Genomic DNA, 17656 nt, shown 5'->3' with positions numbered 1-17656 from the left:
TTGTGCTGTCACTGTTCTCTCTGCCTTTATATCTCCATTCCAACGCGACGCTGTGTTTGATGTGAAACCTCCTGAAATGAACCCTCACAACATCCACGTTTGACTGAAACAGAAAAACTAAACTAAGACATGAATGCAGGACATTAAAATACTGCACATCATTAAAATCTGTTGAGCCCAGTGCAGTTTCTTATAATTTGTTTTCACTGTGCTTTGGATCAAACTGTGATCTATGATCAAAGCGTGTCAAGGCGACCACACGGGAAGTCAGCTCACGAGATAAGTGTTAATAAAGTCTTGTTGAGAAAAAGTAAAGTGCTAAAAGAATGTTACACATTTAATATACTTCATGTTTATCACAGACAGAAAAGTATATCAACCTTACATGATCAGATAATAATGTATGTTGTACTCTTCATCTTCCTTTGTTTCTGAAAATGTCAAACAATGAATTGATTAATGTTAGAATAATCTACTTTACTAAATTACTGGAAAGACAGACAATTATTTATTGTCCACGGGAACAAACAGAAATGTTATGATCATGATCATGATAACTAGGTTTATGTAGCACCTTTCAAAACAGCCGATACAAAGAGGACAAGAAGCAAAGCAGAACAATCTCAATTAAAATCGAATACAGCAAATGATTGAATAATACAACAGCAAATAAAATAATACAACATCATTTAAATCTGTTTATTGAATCTGGTGCTCCATGATGTCATTTTAATGTTTTCATTTATCGGTTGAGTATATTCATAAAGAAGGGGTTAAAAAATCTACAGAAGAATAGAGACAATAATTATTCCACATAGTACAAAAACATCAACAACAAACACTGGCCTAATAAAGTCAGATTGACATGAACATAATTATAAAGAGGGGTGACCGCTTGAGACAGATTCAAAACATTTTTATTTGTAAGTAGCATTTCTCTTTTAAAAGTTTAAAGATGTCTGTATCTCATTGTGGCGTCCGTAGCTTTCCAAGATCGTAAAACTTTAGTTTATTTGAATAAAAGGAAAAATAGTGTCAGTGTTTCATCAGGAGGGTTTAAATCTGCCATTAAGCTAAAAACAATAGGACATACAGACGTTTATGCTTATAGAAAACCAGTGTCCAATTATCTATAGTTTTCCTTTATCCATTAGCCATTTAACCTAAAGCAGATGCTGTGGTGGGAGAAGATCTGAAATTGAAATAAAATGATCTTATTTGTTGTATTTTGATTTCATGTAATATTTAAACCAGCTTCGATCACAAAGTTTAACATAAACAAACCAATAAACATAATTTAGAAAACACATTGAAGAGAATATATTGAAGCTTTTTAAACACATCAGATTTATTTGAACCATATTACATCGATTCTTGTTTTATTTTTGGGTAATTGACAAGTATCACATGTAGCACAGTAAATCTGTTTCTCTGTTCATGTTGAAAACGTTCGATCAAAATGGAAACATGTCTTGAAAACTAACAAACAAACAAAAACAAAATCTAATATAATTAAAATATTTCTTTAGGAGATTTCAGAGAACGAGAATTAACAAACAAAAAAAAAAATCAGTTGAGAAACAACAATGAGCATCAGGTTACTTTGCAGTTGGGCATGTTGAGTTTTGAAGAAAGGACATGACTAAGTTCATCCAGACAATCTCGATTCTTAAATTACTCCATTTGTTGACATTACAACCGTCCTGCTGCTTCAGCTCTAAATGTCCAAATCCCAGTCATCCCTGTATCCACTGAAAGAGCTGAAGCTGCCGGTGACAGGTCCCGACAGGAACTCGATTAAAAGTCATTCGAGGAAATAGGTGAGGTGCAGGACGCAGCTTCAGGGTGAAATCACAATATTTCATCAACTTAATAATTCATCATATCTGTAGATAGTCGAGCTTTCATACACCTCCAACATGATTGGAATTGAGGATATAACTGATAGGATATAATTGAGCATATATATATATATATATATCATTCACCCCCTGCACAGATAGTTCCCCTGCAGAGCGTTCAGGTCTAACCAGGGTCCCTCCTGCTGGACCGGTGACGGCACCGTCAGCGCCGACATCAGTCACCAGATGTGGACGAGGCTGTGGCAGCATCTGCTTCAACACGACTTCCCTTCATTCCACACACAGACAGAGAGATGGAGCAACCACCACCATCAACCCTCCATTTCCACGCTCCTCCACGACCTCCATCACAGTCACTGCTCAGGTGAGCTCCTTCTCTGAGACGAGACAACATCCAAACACGCTGCTGTTCGGCTGCTTCGCTCTGCGCACAACCACAAACACACAAAACGATTGGACTGACTCAATTCCAGTTGACTATATGCTATGTAGGCTAAAATGTTATATTAGCATTGCATATTAACTTGTAGCGTGTGCTAAAATGTTAGCTTTTAATTAGCAAGAGGCATTCTCGTCAACAGTGTTAGCATGAAGTGATAACTCAATAGTTTATGCTGAAGGGTTAGCATTAGAGTTAGCCACCAAATGGTTAAGTGTTAGCATGTAACCAACTAGCACACACTATAATGTTTTGTGTTAGCATATATTGGAAAATCAGTTTGGTATTGAGAAGTTGCTAATGCTAACACTAGCAAATTGGGAGTACTGATACACCAAGCACTTGATCAAATGTGAGCATTGCACTTTCACTTCTTTTGAAATAATACAACAGAGGAGTATTTCAATCATCAATCATTTTATTACAAAAGCAAGACAATGTACAGAACACATCCACATCGTAGCATTGGAGCCACATTAGGAAACAAAAGAATTTATCTCCTGAACGTCGGCGAATGTGCTGCGGCACATCAGCACAGATGTAAATCCAGGTTCTCTTCACCACAGAAATATGTGTAATGGTGTGAATGGGCAGGTGAGGCTTGCTTCGGTGTGTCATATCCGTCTCATGTTCTTGGACCATTCTGACATGTCCTGACCTGTTTTAATGAGCTGTAAGTGAGAGGAAGACAAAAGCTGCTGGAGCAGTATCAGCACAATTAACCCCACATGCACTGCACACTGCATGAGCACGGCACTGTTGAGTCAACGAGTGCGAAGACATGAAAAAACACGTGAAGCCGACTGGGGAGACGTTTATTAACATTTGCATACTTCAAATAAAATTTGCATTACTAATGAATTATTGACTGTATTTATGCAGATAATCACCATGACGCACATTAATTAATAATGTAAGGGACAATAATGAATTATTCTGGTATTATAAACCATTTAACAAATGACCACACGCAAATGCTTACATCCCATTCCAGATCATATGGACTCTATTCTCTAAGCACACTGACGTCTGAGAACCTGCTTGTCAGGAGACTTTTTGAATGTCTTTATTTAGGTCCATTTACTGCTTGATGTATGCTGTCAGCAGAGGAGGGGTTGTAATACATCTTGGCAGCTCCACAGAAACACACATCATGCCAAGGATTTAATCTTGTTGAAACAGAGTCAAGCTTTTTAAAAAAAAAAAGCATAAAAGATAACCCCCAAAGATAAAATGTAAAACACGTCGAATGGCAAAATCTCACCATTCATTTAAAGCTTCTATTTATAAGCACAACAGTGGAAAGAACTGATAATCATGTGAAATGACAGCAGTGAGACTTTATTTAGACACAACTGTTAGACGTCTCTGTCTCACACTGCTCTCACTGTTCTGCTCTCACATCACCGCCATATTAGAAAATATAAGAAAGTTGTGTAATCATCGGTCATGCTGTACTTCATGATCTTCAGTCATCAGGAAAATATCATACAGGGGCAATAATTCATTTGCCTGGTTGTGGTTGATCAATTATTTTAGAAAATAAAAGCAAAAATAAATAAATATTAAAAACATTACTTTTAGTGTCATTTGAATTACATCAAATACATTTTGAATACATTTATTTGAATATGACATTAACTGAAGTCAAAGGTCACAAAGGTAAAGTTTAGAGAAAACTGCTGAAATCAAATGAGAATGATAAAGTCACAAATGAGCAAAAGACTTTTGGTAGAAGTTGATGGTGATTCTCCTGAGGCTGTTGAGACAGGTCACAACAGGCCCTGGATTTAAAAAGAATAAAATACACATTTTAAGTGTCTACTACACCCAAATTAAAGCATGAAAATTTAAATGAGAAAACATTTATTAAATTGACCAGGTTTTAAAAGAATAGCAGAAAAAATCTGAATCAACTTAATTGGCCAATAATGTTTGGACACACATCGACGTGACTTTGTGTTTCCAGTGCTTCTCAATGTGCTGTAATGATAAACTTACAGATAAAGGACCGGAAGCTAACAGAGATAAGCAGATGTAAAAATTAAGCTGCAATAGTTGTATAGTGTTTGAACAAAATGGTCAAAAACAAATGAGGAGGCAACTAAAACAATATCTGCAAAGAGCATTACTTCTGTTGTGACACTTCACTTTCCTCGAGTGGGATAACAAAAATATTAATTTAGAGAAGAAAATACGAAACAATAAAAACTAAACTGTCCAAACAAATATCTACTTTCAGTTAAAAGTTCTTGGTGAAAGCAGCAAATCTTTGACCTTTTTGTTTAATAAAATGACTTAAAGGATTAAATGATTATCAAGAGAGTTGCCCATCAATTTTCTGTTGGTCAACTATTCAGTTAATAAGGTACTTTATCAAAGACTAAAACAAAAAGTAATTTTAAAAAAAGCCAGTCGGACATGAAAAAGTAATTTTCAAAATGTCACAAAGTTCTAAATTCTGTTATAAGACTTTCCAAAGGACTGAGAGCAGGTCAGAGAATCCAACAAAACCTTGCCAGCTCTGTTTAAAAATCAAAAAGAATCCGATTTGGAAACCAAAAATCTAATCTCTGTGCAGGTACACATCTGCACAGCTTCCTGGTTTCAAACCTGTTGAAGCAAAGAAATGAATAAATCCACAAACGTTAACTGTAGCCAACATGCTGAAGACATTCCTTCAAACATCCAACATAACATTTGCAGCTTTTTGGTTAGTGTGGCAGCAAAGTGTTAAATACTGAATCATCAGGGGATTTCCAGCCGGTCTTTACACACTGATACTGAGGCCCGCTGGGGAGGAAGAGCGGACGGGCTCTGCCTTGGCCTCCAGTCATCAATACCTGGCTTTCTATTCCATAAAGACAAAAGGAAGGGCTTTAAACGTGTGTGTGTGTGTGTGTGTGTGTGTGTGACTGCTGACACATTGTTGGTGACATTAGTCTCTCTCAGATTAATGAGGTTAGTGTGTAGTCTGGTTAATCTGCTGGTGTAATGTGGCTGCGTGCACAATTCCCGAGCTCCTTAAAACTGGCTTTAGCCAGAGTCAGGAAGGACAAACACACACGTCAGACTCATCCGCCCTAGCTGCACATTAAAAAACCGCTCAGACTGCAGTCGAAACAGCAAACAGTTTGGCAGCTGAAACAGACAGTGAAAAAACCAACAAGAAAAAACGATGAAAGTAGCTGGAGCTGCCCCAAATTCTAAATCTGGTAAAATCGGCCAAGCTACACTACTGAGAAATGCCTCAGTGATTTCAGCTATGTGGCAAGTAAATAGGCCACAGGTGTGCAACTATTCAAAAAATTACCTCCTGGCTTTTCCCAGCCATAGGTAGTGGGCATTAGCCAGCATGAGGGGGCAGGTGGTGCAGCAACGCCATGTTCGTCCATATGCCGACAGACTGAAAGGAGGGGGTAGTGAACCCCTCTGCAGTGTGAGGCACTGCTAAACACACGACAGCCACTGTAGGAAGCGCACACACACGTACACTGACCAGCTCTGATTACTGATGGTTCTCCCGCCTGCAGCCGAGAGCAGGCTGTACATTGAAGGGAGTGGCTGAAAAAAAACAACTGCAGAATGGCTACAGTAAACTCAGCACGGAGAGAAACCTCCCCCACTGCTGTATCGTCTGTCACACTGTTTGATTAGTTTTCAAAATGGATTGATTGATCTTCCTGATCAATAATTGGACTTTGACCCAGCAGGCTTATACCTCAAACATTTTCTTGACGTGGTCGTGGGCGAAACCCTGCATTTTGTGCCCTACACCTGAAGCGGTTCGCCGACCAGGTTTATCTCATCCCCTGCATCGAAGACAGTCCACCTTAACAAAAGTTCACCAAATCATCAGGAATAGCCGATATTTAGAAACACAAAAAGCAGATATATTAAGTTTAGCGAAGCGGTCCCCATCGAATAATATGTATTAACAGTCACAGCCTTTCCAGATGCTAACTGTATCATTCGTATCATGTCGATTGGCCCAGATCCTTTTGGGAAAAAAAATAAACAAATAAATAAATAATAAATAAAATTCTAGACCAGTCTGTCTGTCTGTCTATCCTCCATGTCTGCCTCAGCCATGGGGACACAGTGTACAGACAGTGCGCAGAGCAGCCGAACAATGGAGAGCACGCCTGCAGCCCTTTTCGAGCTTACCGGCTAGACACTGAGTCGCTCCAGGTTAGTGTTTGTTCACCAAACCGAACAAATAAAAAAAAAAAAACGATTTTGAGGCAGAGGAATAGTAGAAAAAGAGAGAGAGAGAGAGAGACGGCTCACAGAGGCATTACATAAGAGAATTGCTTGAGCAGCAGATTACCAGTGAAAAAGGGTTCGGGGAGTGGGGGTGTTAAAATCCATATTAGTTCATTAACATCAGGACGGAAACATCTCAGGGAATCCACGCCATCCGAGGTGACACCTGCCAGAGCACACAACGTGCCCAGCTACTGTCGGCTGAATGAATTTCACAGGGGGAGGGAGGGATGTCATGTATCGATCGAAATAGAGGAATATCTACGATTACAATGATTGGAGACGTCAGCCATATTCTCTGTTGAATATACAGAACATGTAACAAAGCAGTCTATGGATTCCAGCAAATCACAAGCACAAATGTCAGTAGTGAACAGTCTTCAAACATCCTGTAATAAAGAACACTTCAAATTAGCGGAAAGGCCATGCACTAACCTCTAACGGGACTAATGACTCACACTTGGCACCATTTGTTCAAATCTTAGATCAACAAGTGTTTGGAGTTAAGTATTAAAATTTTAATGAGGGCAAACATCCACACAAAACATTAAAATCTGATATTAGCTGCTAAGTCAAATATCGACAAATCATGCCGTTTAAGATCTGCTACTGGAAATGGGTCTCAGGAGAGTGATGGCCTCCAGAGTAGAAACTGCAACGAGCATGGGAGGATGACACGGCAAACTAAGCCTTCGACAACCAGAGGAGAAAAGAACACTGAGGCATAGATGAAAAAGAACGTGGGCCACCATGTGCTGTTTTGTATAACAATTTGGCTGGTCGTAGTAGCAAAGTCAGTGAGTGGGATTGCTTGTTACTACTGATGACAAAGTGTGTCGTCCCTCTGGTCGCAAGCCCGACGCCAAAATCCAATTGTCGCATTCAGGGAAGCACTATAAACACGGATCACAGGACGCAGCCGTTTCACCTAGTGGCAACAAGGCGATTCGGGTCATTCTCAGTCTGCTGCTCTGTGAGTATGTTCCTCCTGCCATCTTTACGTTTGGGTTAGCACGGGTGAGTGAGCATTAACATCGCTGGGGGTTCACTGAGGTCAAGCACATAATGTACAGAGCTGTTATCGTCACGCTCAACATTACTCTGTGCTGCTCTCAAGCCATAAAGGTGCAAACACACACACTCACACACACTCACACTCACATATGAGACAGCCTGGCCTGCGGTAGAAACAAAGAGCTATGTCACCAACAGATGCTTCTTTACTTAACTCTGTTTAATGGTGTGTGAAGAGGTTAATGCCATCACCTCACCATTCGCATTATCTCTCAATAAGCTACACATGCTAACCAGCTGTTTAGCTGTTACTTTACCAGCTAACAAGCATTACTGTAGAGTTAGCATTCCCACTTGGAGCTGTTATAGTTAGCTTAGATGCTTTAAAGAGCAAGTATTAAGTACTTTAGCCAGAGGACGTTATTCCTCTGCGGTCGGAAGTCATTTAAAGCAGCATTCATATGTCTCCATTAAAGAGAAGCATAAGAGACATTCATGTGGGAAATTGGATCAAAATACTATATTAGCATGATGCCACATTAAGTTCTTTCTATATGAGCAGAAAGGCATTGTCACATTAGGGCTGAACAATAATGACTGACAGACAATTGATGTTTAAATCCAGGCTACGGCCAAAAGCAAATAATTAGCGCAGACCTCATGTCATGGGTCATTACTGAAACAATCAGGCTTCTTTTGCTAAAAGAAGATAGCTTTCTTTCATCCTGACACTTCAACTCATCCTGCCTTAACTTTGTCACATGACCCTTAAAACATCCTCCCCATCCTCCTAACCCCAGAGATTTTCACCATAGACCAGTCCGTCCACGGTATCTGCTTAATCCACATTCCATCATATGCACTGTGTAACGGAGGCCAAGGTGACATGCAATAGCAGCAGCATGTGTGAGCCACACTGAGAAGTGCTACCACGGTGAGTGTGCGCGGTGAACGCCTTAGCTCACTGCGCCACGGCCTTCCTCCTCTGATCGCCATTGTTCGATTCAGCAACGTGCGGCAGATAGTGCTGGCCATGCATCCCTCCCAGCTCCCGAGAGCCTAACCCGTGGACATGAACGCACAACGTCACAAGTTAGGGTCTCAGGGACGGAGAGAGACACATCTTCTACCTCACACGGCTGAATTCAGCCCTCTGTGGATCCCTTTGTTTTCTGGTTCGGCATTAAAAGCAACCCTGCATGATCCTGAGCCAGAGAGCGTCCGTGTGCTGAACTTGTCTTTGAGTCAAACGAGGACTCGGAGTGTGCGAGGTTCTCCTGCATGCAGAGCGAACTCTGCCGGTTGCAGACATGCAGCTACACATCAATCAAACACAGGTTCAGAAATTACATACATTTATTGAGCACACTCACTGCAATGTCCACAGCCCCCATGTATATTTGTGAACATACAAGAGCAAACCTCAGCCAGACACAACATTGGCCAGCCCCCCCTACTCTCTCTCTCTCTGTATCACTCTCTCTTTCTGTTTCTCCCTTGCCCCCTCCCCCATCTCAGCTGAACAATACCGCACTTTGAAAAATGCCTCCTGCTATCAGGTACAGAGCCTGCTGCTGTACAGTATGCCCAAAGATCTCCCGCTGTCTCAGGGACAATCAACCAGCCGATAATTTCTAATCATTTCCACGGATGTACAAGACAAAAGCCCCGTGTGGATGCGTCGATTACACCATTTAAATCTGAAGCTAGGACCGCACAGCGTCATACAATCCATCCGACACGATGACTTGCATGCTCTGACTGTCACATCTTGCACTGTTCATGAAATCACTCCTGTCTGCTTGATCGTTAATAGCGCAGATCCCCATGCAGCGACGTCTCTGAATCCTCTGGAGAGTCTGCTCAGAGAAAAAGACGAGCAAGATAACAAAGCTCTACGGCTCCGTCGTGCTACCATGGTGGTCTAAAGCTTAGGAAACAGATGGGGAGCTTAGAGGGGAGTGGAGGGGAAGAGTATTTGCTGGTACCGACTCACCCTCCCTTTTGGATCCAGGATGTTCCCCACACTCGGTGTTCCTCTAGCCTGCCGCCTGCTCAGGAGGGGAAGAAATAGGAGACAGAGAGAGAAACAGAAAGCTCAGATTTAAACTTACAGCACAGCAACAAGATTTCCAGTAATGCTCACAATGCAAAGATGAGGCTGGCCCGTCTGGCGAGCTGCTCAGAATCAGGCGAAATGGCAAGAGAGAGACTGACAGAGAAAAGAAAAAAGCATGAGGATGGGTGGTAGGACCAAGCTGTAATGAACCATTTGCACGCTCTCTTTCCCTCTATCTCTTCGCTCTCTCCCTCTCTCTCTTTACACACACACACACACACGTACATACACACACAAGCACAGAGTGAGAGTGAGCAGTCTGGGGAGGAGAGTCGCAAGAGAGAGAGAGTCAGCGAGACGATTCCTCTTCCCAGAAAATGAAGCGCTGAGAAGGTTGGATAGAACAGGTAGGTGGCCAGAGAGCGACCGAGAGAAATCCAGAGAGAGTGGAGGAAAAGCAGGAAGAGGGAGAGAAGGCTGAATTAAAAGAGCCAGCATCGAGCCACGGAATCAGAGCGGGCAGCCAGGGCCACAGTGCCAGAAGCATACCAGTATGCTGCCTCACTGAAGGGAGGGAGGGTGTCGAGTAAAGGGGCGCGCACACACACACACACACTCACACACACACACACTCCTTTGCCTTCCTTGCACCTTTTCCTTAGCCTCAACTTACATGGTATCCAAACCTGCAGGTCCGGGGCAGGTTGGCGGGAGGAAGAAAAATGCACACACACACACTTTCACACACACTCAGTCACATGCACACTTTCTTTCTCCCATACACACACTCTCTCTCTCATGCACAAATCCAAGTTAAAACGAATGCGCCTGCTGATCTCTTGTCTCGCTCCGCTTTCTCTCGTCTTTGCCCTCTTCCCTCACATTGTTTTCTCCCTCTTTCAATCACATGCAGAGCTGGAAAAGAGGGAAGGAAGGAAAAAAAAAAACATGACATCCCCTCAACACCTCCCCCCCCCTTCTCCCCTCTTTTTCTCACCCCTCTTATTCTCTCCGATATGTACTCTTCCTTTTTCTCTCAGTCGTTCCTGTACTCTTTCTTCCCCCCCTCTGGCTCATTATCTTCCCTTGTTGATAGGCAGGAGAAAAAGCAAAAAAAAAAAAGAAAAGAAAAACAAAAAAAGGAGAAAGGGGGAGAGAAATATCATCCATTAATTTGCCTCACAGCTGTATTCGCTTACAGCCAGAGGCCCTCTTTTCGTCTGTATCAGGCAAGAGCGAGAGAGAAAGAGAGCGAGGGATAGTTTAGGGGTGGGGGGTAGCGAGAGAAAGTAGTCCTCCTTTCGTTGTTTTTTCCACCTTGTCAGTGTCCGTTTTCCACCCAAAAAATAAATCCAGTGTTCTTTCTCTCTGCGTGTCTTCTGCATGCATGCAAAAACAAAAGTCTCACATGGGCTGCCATCATTCATACTATCCCTTCAGAAAGTCTAGGAGAGACAGAGAGAGAGAGGGGAGACAGAGAGAGAAGGGGCTATAGAAACATTGCTATATGATGTGATTTGGCTTATAGAGGCTACATTTAATCTCCACTGCTCCCCCAGGCTTTGGTATGGAGAGACAGAGAGAGTGAGTGAGAACGAGAGAGAGAATGAGTGTCAGGGAGGGAGGAAAGAGAGAAAGAGGAGAGATGATGGGGGGAGGAACAGATGGAGTAGAGAAGGAGAGTGACGACGTACAACCGACTGTGGGCTCAAATCAGCGACAGGGCCCGGAGAGACTGGAGAGAAGAAAAAGGAAAAATCTCTGAGACCACACTGCCCTCTTGCTTTTCTTCTGCTCCCTCCCTCCTTGACTGACTGATCAACCAACTGTGTCTGCAGCCCGGCTAATCTCCAATCCTTTCTGCTGGCAGACGGAGCATTGTGCTGTTTTTCTATCTCTATACAGCTGCGGTTACTGGAGAAAACCTGCATCTGGATCTACAACATGCTCCTCCGTTTACACCCCCAACCCTGAAAAGCATTTATATGTACACACACACACACAGACACGCACACTGCTACCCTCATTTATCACCAGCTTTGTGTCCAGATAGAGACGGTCTTCAGCGAGGCGCTAATATTAGCCTGCTTTGATGGTGAGAGTCTGCAGCAGGCAGACAAAGGCTTACACACACGCCTGCACACACATGTGTGCATAATATGCACACGCATGAACATGCGGAGACAGGTGCAGTGTGAGTAAAGCAGCTCTGCACAAACAGAAAACACATCAGAAGAAGGATTTCATGGCTGTGAGATTCAAATGCATAAATTCATTTTAGTGCACAAGGGAGTAAACCAGGTGAAAGATAACTTTGTATGATGTTAAATGGCGGCTCTTTGCCATTGATTTATTGATTCCATTTCGCTAAGTACTATATATTATATATATATTAATATTTTATATTTTATTTAATATCATATTTTAATCCTTGCTATTTTGTAGAGACCGCAACATTCTTAAATCAAGAGATGAAATATCCATAAACAAGAGTACAGGCAGGAAAAAGGTAAAAGTATTCAATTCAGCATTATTAAATGTGATTATATTTCACCTCAATATACATGAAAAAGACAGGAAATACACAAACAGAAGTGAGAAAAAGTCAGGGTATATAATGCAGACTGTTACTGACCAAATGACAAATACTGTTACTTACAATATACAGTATGTACATCTGATAGAGAGGAGAAAGAGGAAAAGAAGGCGGGAGACCCAGGAGAACACAGACCACATGAAACCCCACAAAGCTCTCACTTTCTGCTCTGGTTTGGATTATTGCATCGTGCCTTACACACACACAAAAACACACACACACTCATGTTCACACACACACACACACAAGAAATACAATATGTGCATGCACGAAAAGCCACACACACAACTCACTGCAAGATACGTCCACATGTCCTACGAAATCCATGTGTTTCATTTTCCACCATTTGCAAAAGTCACCAAATCAGAGCCAACCCACAGCTGGACACTTCCCAGAGTCAACCAACAGGGGGCAGTCTTTTGCTCTGCTACCTTTTACCTCAGCTGCACACACACACACACAAACAGACGAACTGGTGGATGTTGAGGTTGACGATTGGCCGGCATCATATATACAGTACGAATGGCTAAAGCTCGGGTGCTTGCAGCTGCGCTGGGAGTGTTAGCAGCTCCCTTGTCTGCTGCCAAAATCATGAAATCTCATGTTCATTTTAATATTGCAGAGAGTAGAGGGAATGAAAGGGTTTGCTTTGATAAAACTGAAAATAAGTAAAATGGAAAACGTCAGCTGGTTATGGAAGAAAAGCTACAGAGAGCAGGGGTTGAGCAGTAGCGGCCCACCAGCAGCAACCCTATCGTAAACTCTTCTTTGAGGACTGATTAGACGTACTCCTGACTGGGTGTCACAGTTTTTCACAGTCTGATATTTTGTCAGCAGTGTGCGTCTGCTGATTGAAAACATTATGACAATAATTGTTTGCAGTGACAGTTGATTTCACTTGCTTGTAAACGGACTGAGATGCTGTTGTCTGAGGCCTGACTGTTTTTTCCTTTTGTGTCTGATATCCTTTACAACTGCTATAACTGTCATTACGCAAACAGCACGAGCGAAGCAGACGGACTTCTTGCACACAGCCGTCACCATTAATGAGGTTATCACTGAGCGAATAATAAAATGTCACCTCAGAATGGAAAGGGACTGATGCTTTCAAAAGCCCTCACGTGCCAAACGCTCGGTGACAGTGCAGTGCTGTCGCTACCTGTCTACTGAACGCACACCAATGTTTCTGACCTGAAATCAGCCAAAGCAGAAGACACGACGGATTTTATATGTCAAAGTAAAGCATAAACACATCATGGCCTCAAGTAATAATCAGTCATCTACCAGCTACAGCTGTCCGACTTTATTACATAGACCCTACATCATAATACAATTCAATAATAAAATTCAGTTAAAGCAAAAATAATATTAAATAAGTTGATTTGTCACTTTGACAAATCAATTTTCAAAATAAAATACCACATATTTTTCAACTCCAGCTTATCAAACATGAATACTACATCCACAAACCGTAAGGGGCGTTATGACCATTTTACAGACCAAAACAAGGGTCTACTGTTAAAGAAATAATAACAATAATGCACAAAAACACACAACATTGCCACACACTACGGCTTGCCTATCCCAAAAGGTGGGAAGCATGGCTTTTACTCTCCTGCTGCTGCATCAGCCACGTGGAGTGTGTGGAATCAGGCAGTCAGCCTGATTTCTTTCTTTCTTTCTTTTTTTTTTTTTTTGGGTGTGACTTGTGCAGCAATCACAGAGCACTGTATCGATCCAGTTGTGCAGAGTGCCATGCATACCTCAGGGAAAGCTAGGAGGTTGTACAGTTATCTCCTGAGGTGTAATTCTCAACTATACAACCTACTACCTCAGCCTGGGAGCAAGCAGACCTGGACACTCGGGCTTCAGGGCTCAGGGGTTTAGCGAATAAAAAGACTGATGGAGCAAACATTGGCACCAGAGCTTAATATCATTGTTGCAAACTTTAATCCAATCTCCCAAGATATTTGTACATTTTCATGTTAGATACAAAGCAAATACACACGTCTGACTCATCGAGATAAAGTTTCAATCAGATTTTCTCCCTCATTGGAAAAGGCTAACACGTGGGAGGTAGTGGCCATTTGCTAGGAAACAATCATTGCAACTGTCATTCATTCTTTTGTATTCTCTAATTGGGCCGATGTCTGCTTCATTAACAGTGGAAAGGCCAAACTGCAGGTAAAAGACTGAAAGAGCTCCGTCCCCTCGTCGGTTTTCTACAAACTAACATTTGAAATATACACAAGGAGGTAGGGATACGTATATTTTTTCCTTTTAATTGAAACCACTTTTCAACCCATCAAAGTCTGAATACGTGTCGAGATAAAACGTGTGGAAAGTGTCAAGGACTCTTGGAGGACCCGAACCCAACTTCTCGCAGTTTTAGGGTCTTGATCGGAGATTTCTGACGCAGATTTTACGCTGCTGTATTTTTCCAAGTTTCACAGGAACATCTTCTTTTTGTTTGGTTGTGAATTCTAACCCATTCTAAGCTGCTGTTTGCTTCCAGGAAAACTCCCCCTGTGACTGTCATCACAGAGATGGTTAATAAAGTTGGTAGGAGCTGGTGAGCAGCCCCTGCTGTATTGTGCTGATGCTGCTCAGGCTGTTGAAGCTGCACAGACACAGACCTGTAGATACAAGCTTGTGGTGAGTGTTAACACAAGTTCGGATCTACGGGTTCGGGGCTGCGAGCAGATGACTTCACATATCCGTCAGCATGAGGAGAAATAAGCCTCTTAATTCAGTAAAACCTTTTATGCTTAAAGTGTTTGAGAGAGAGAGAGTGTGTGTGTGTGTGTTTGCAGCAGGCCTGAGTGTCCTACGAAGGACAACAGAAATAATTTCTAACGCCAGTTAAATAGATTTAAAGCTCAACACACATCATCACCACTTATTTCAGAAAACTCGATGCAATTATTTGACCTAATATTCAACAAAATTTATAACGTTTTCCATTCCGCCTCCTTCATAATTTACCAATTTGAAAGAAAATATTATCTTGGCCGATAATAAAGCAAATTACAGATTATAGACTGTTGTCATTTAAACAAAAACAAAATGAAAAGGCGAAATATTTGTCGCAATGATTACATGTGATTTACAAAAGTCTGATTTTGCATTATATAGACTAGACGTGTCTTTTCTGAGGACATACTGAACAAAATTTAAACTTTATTATTTTTATGCGGGTTATCGTTTTGTTAGCACTTACAAATAGAGACAAATAGAGAGTCATTTCAGTGAGATGCAGACAGAGGCACGTGGCTGAGCTCAAATCAGCAAAAGAAGTGATTCAAAATATATAATTTTTTAATTCTGTAATTTTTTTTTACCATAAAAGAAGAGTGCAGGAGTTTCCCTTAATAAAAACCTTCATATTCAACAGCAATGGTATAAAGTAAACACTGCAAACTTTCATGATGTAATAATAAGTTGAAATGGTGCTGAATCAAGGCATGACCTTTTATTACTATGAGATTCCTGAACAGATCGAAATTCTCAAATTCTCGTAAACTTTTTACCATCAACTAAAGCTGCAAGTTAAAAATGACAAAAAAATAAGATGACTGTTATTTTTCAAGTCTTTATGAGAATACCGTTATTTTGATAAATTGTACATCAAAATGAATAATTACATAATCGCTTTATTTGCATTACAGGTCTCATAGTGAAAATAAAAACCACCGATCCACACTCTTTTTTTATCAAATCTTCAAATCACAGAAAGTTCAAATGAAATTCGAACACATTCCTGTTTGATGTGAATAGAGTTGTTGCTGTGCTCGGATGAATAAGGTCCAATTTCAACTTCCAGACTCCATCTGAACTTCTCTTTCTCCTTCTCTTCCCTCTGCCTGAATTTAAATGAGACGTCTGACTTTGAAGCTGTCGCCAAGTTGCTTAAAGTATGTCAGTGGGTCTTTGCCAGTTCGCTGAAAGACACCTTGAGATTGGCTGAACAAAGAGGTCAGCGGGGTCCACAGCACCCTGCCAGCCAATGCCTCCACCGCTGAACCATCGTGTGTGTGTGTGTGTGTGTGTGTGTGTGTGAGGAGGACTTTGAGAGCACCGACAAAGCTAAGACCAGCTAAAGGCCACCACCTGCATAGTTCGACGCTGAATAGCGCCAGCGGCCAAACCCAGCAGCGCTACCCGCCCTACTTGCCCAAATCTACCCAGCAACAGAGGTAGTAAGTGTGTGTGCATGTGTATGTGTGTGCGTGTGTGTGTGTGTGCATTTTAGAAGAAGGAAGGAGGGGTTCAATGGGGTTGAAGATGTGAGAGTCGAGGATGTGACATGTCGTTAGCACATCATAATACCGAGCAGTGTAAACAGATAGCCCCGGCTAGCCAAACAGGTAGCGTTAAGTTTAGGCCCTTTTCACCGCAGCTAATGTACAGTAAACATCAGAAACGCTCCACCACAGGACAAAAACAACAAACCACACTGTTGAATATTAAGAGCCACAAAGCAAAGACGAGAGGTGGAAACACGAAGCAAAGCTCAGAGCACATAGGTAGCATGGTGACTTACCCATTTTCGCCTTTATGTTTAGCTTCCGAATGTTTCTTTTCTCTACTCTGCAGGGCCTACGGTGCTTGGCAGAAAGTACAGGCAGTCATGTCCACTGTGGCCCATCCCAAAAAAAAAAAACTACAGTAACAAAATCACCCCGAAAGGCAGCTGGGGTGGGAAAGAGGGAGACAAAAGGAAAAAGCAAAGGGAAAGAGGGAGAGAAAGTGCTGGGGGAAGAGAAGGGGAGAGGGGGAAAAAAAGTAAATGATAACAGAAAAACAGGCTAGTTTTTGTGGTGTTTTTTACAATTTCGGTTTACCGCGCGCTAGTAGTAATAATAACTATAAAGAAACGAGCGAGAGGCAATCTTTCAGCCTGCAAAACCTCTGCATTCTACAAGCTGCTTCCCTGCACTACGAGCAAATGACAAGCAACATCTGTTTGTAAGACACACAAAATCCCAGCCTTAAAAAAAAAAGGAAAAAATTGGCTTGAGTTTCTCGCTTTTTCAGTCTTGAACTGCAAACTCTCCTTGTCTGTTTGCTTCGCTCAGCTGAATAAGGCAAAACAGAGAAGAGAAAGGGGAGTGAGGAAATTCAGCGAAGAGAAAATGCAGCCATGAAGCCGTCCTCCTGTCACCCCTGAATCTCTACCCTTCGCTTCTCCCCCCACAAACCCCCACTCCCTGCACACTCCCTCTTCCTCCTCTTCTTCTTCTTCTTCTTCTTCTTCTGCCACCCCACCCTCCCACCCCCTAGAATGCAATAGGGACAGTCCAGTTCAGGTATAGCTACTACTCGCTGAGTCCTTCTCTTCCCAAAACGCCCCATTACTCCGACACATAAACACTTGGACCCACGCACTTGTATCCTCGTCTCCCAAAGCGTCCCACACA

The 17656-nt window shown here is 42.0% G+C and overlaps 1 long non-coding RNA gene across 1 annotated transcript in view; it reads right to left on the bottom strand.

Moving 5' to 3' along the window:
- Positions 1–3502: 3502 nt before the first annotated feature.
- The window catches only part of LOC109639353 (uncharacterized), a 72975-nt gene continuing 58821 nt past the window's right edge, over positions 3503–17656 (bottom strand). Inside the window, exons 4-5 of the long non-coding RNA XR_011244472.1 lie at positions 9578–9632; positions 3503–9440 (exon numbers count right to left, since the gene is read on the bottom strand). This is a non-coding gene — a long non-coding RNA (uncharacterized lncRNA). The remainder of the gene's footprint in view (positions 9441–9577; positions 9633–17656) is intronic.

Source organism: Paralichthys olivaceus, chromosome 11, assembly GCF_024713975.1.
Source record: "Paralichthys olivaceus isolate ysfri-2021 chromosome 11, ASM2471397v2, whole genome shotgun sequence".
Lineage (NCBI taxonomy): Eukaryota > Metazoa > Chordata > Actinopteri > Pleuronectiformes > Paralichthyidae > Paralichthys > Paralichthys olivaceus.
Note: the sequence above shows the minus strand (reverse complement) of the source record. Positions and strands in the feature narration are given on the sequence as shown.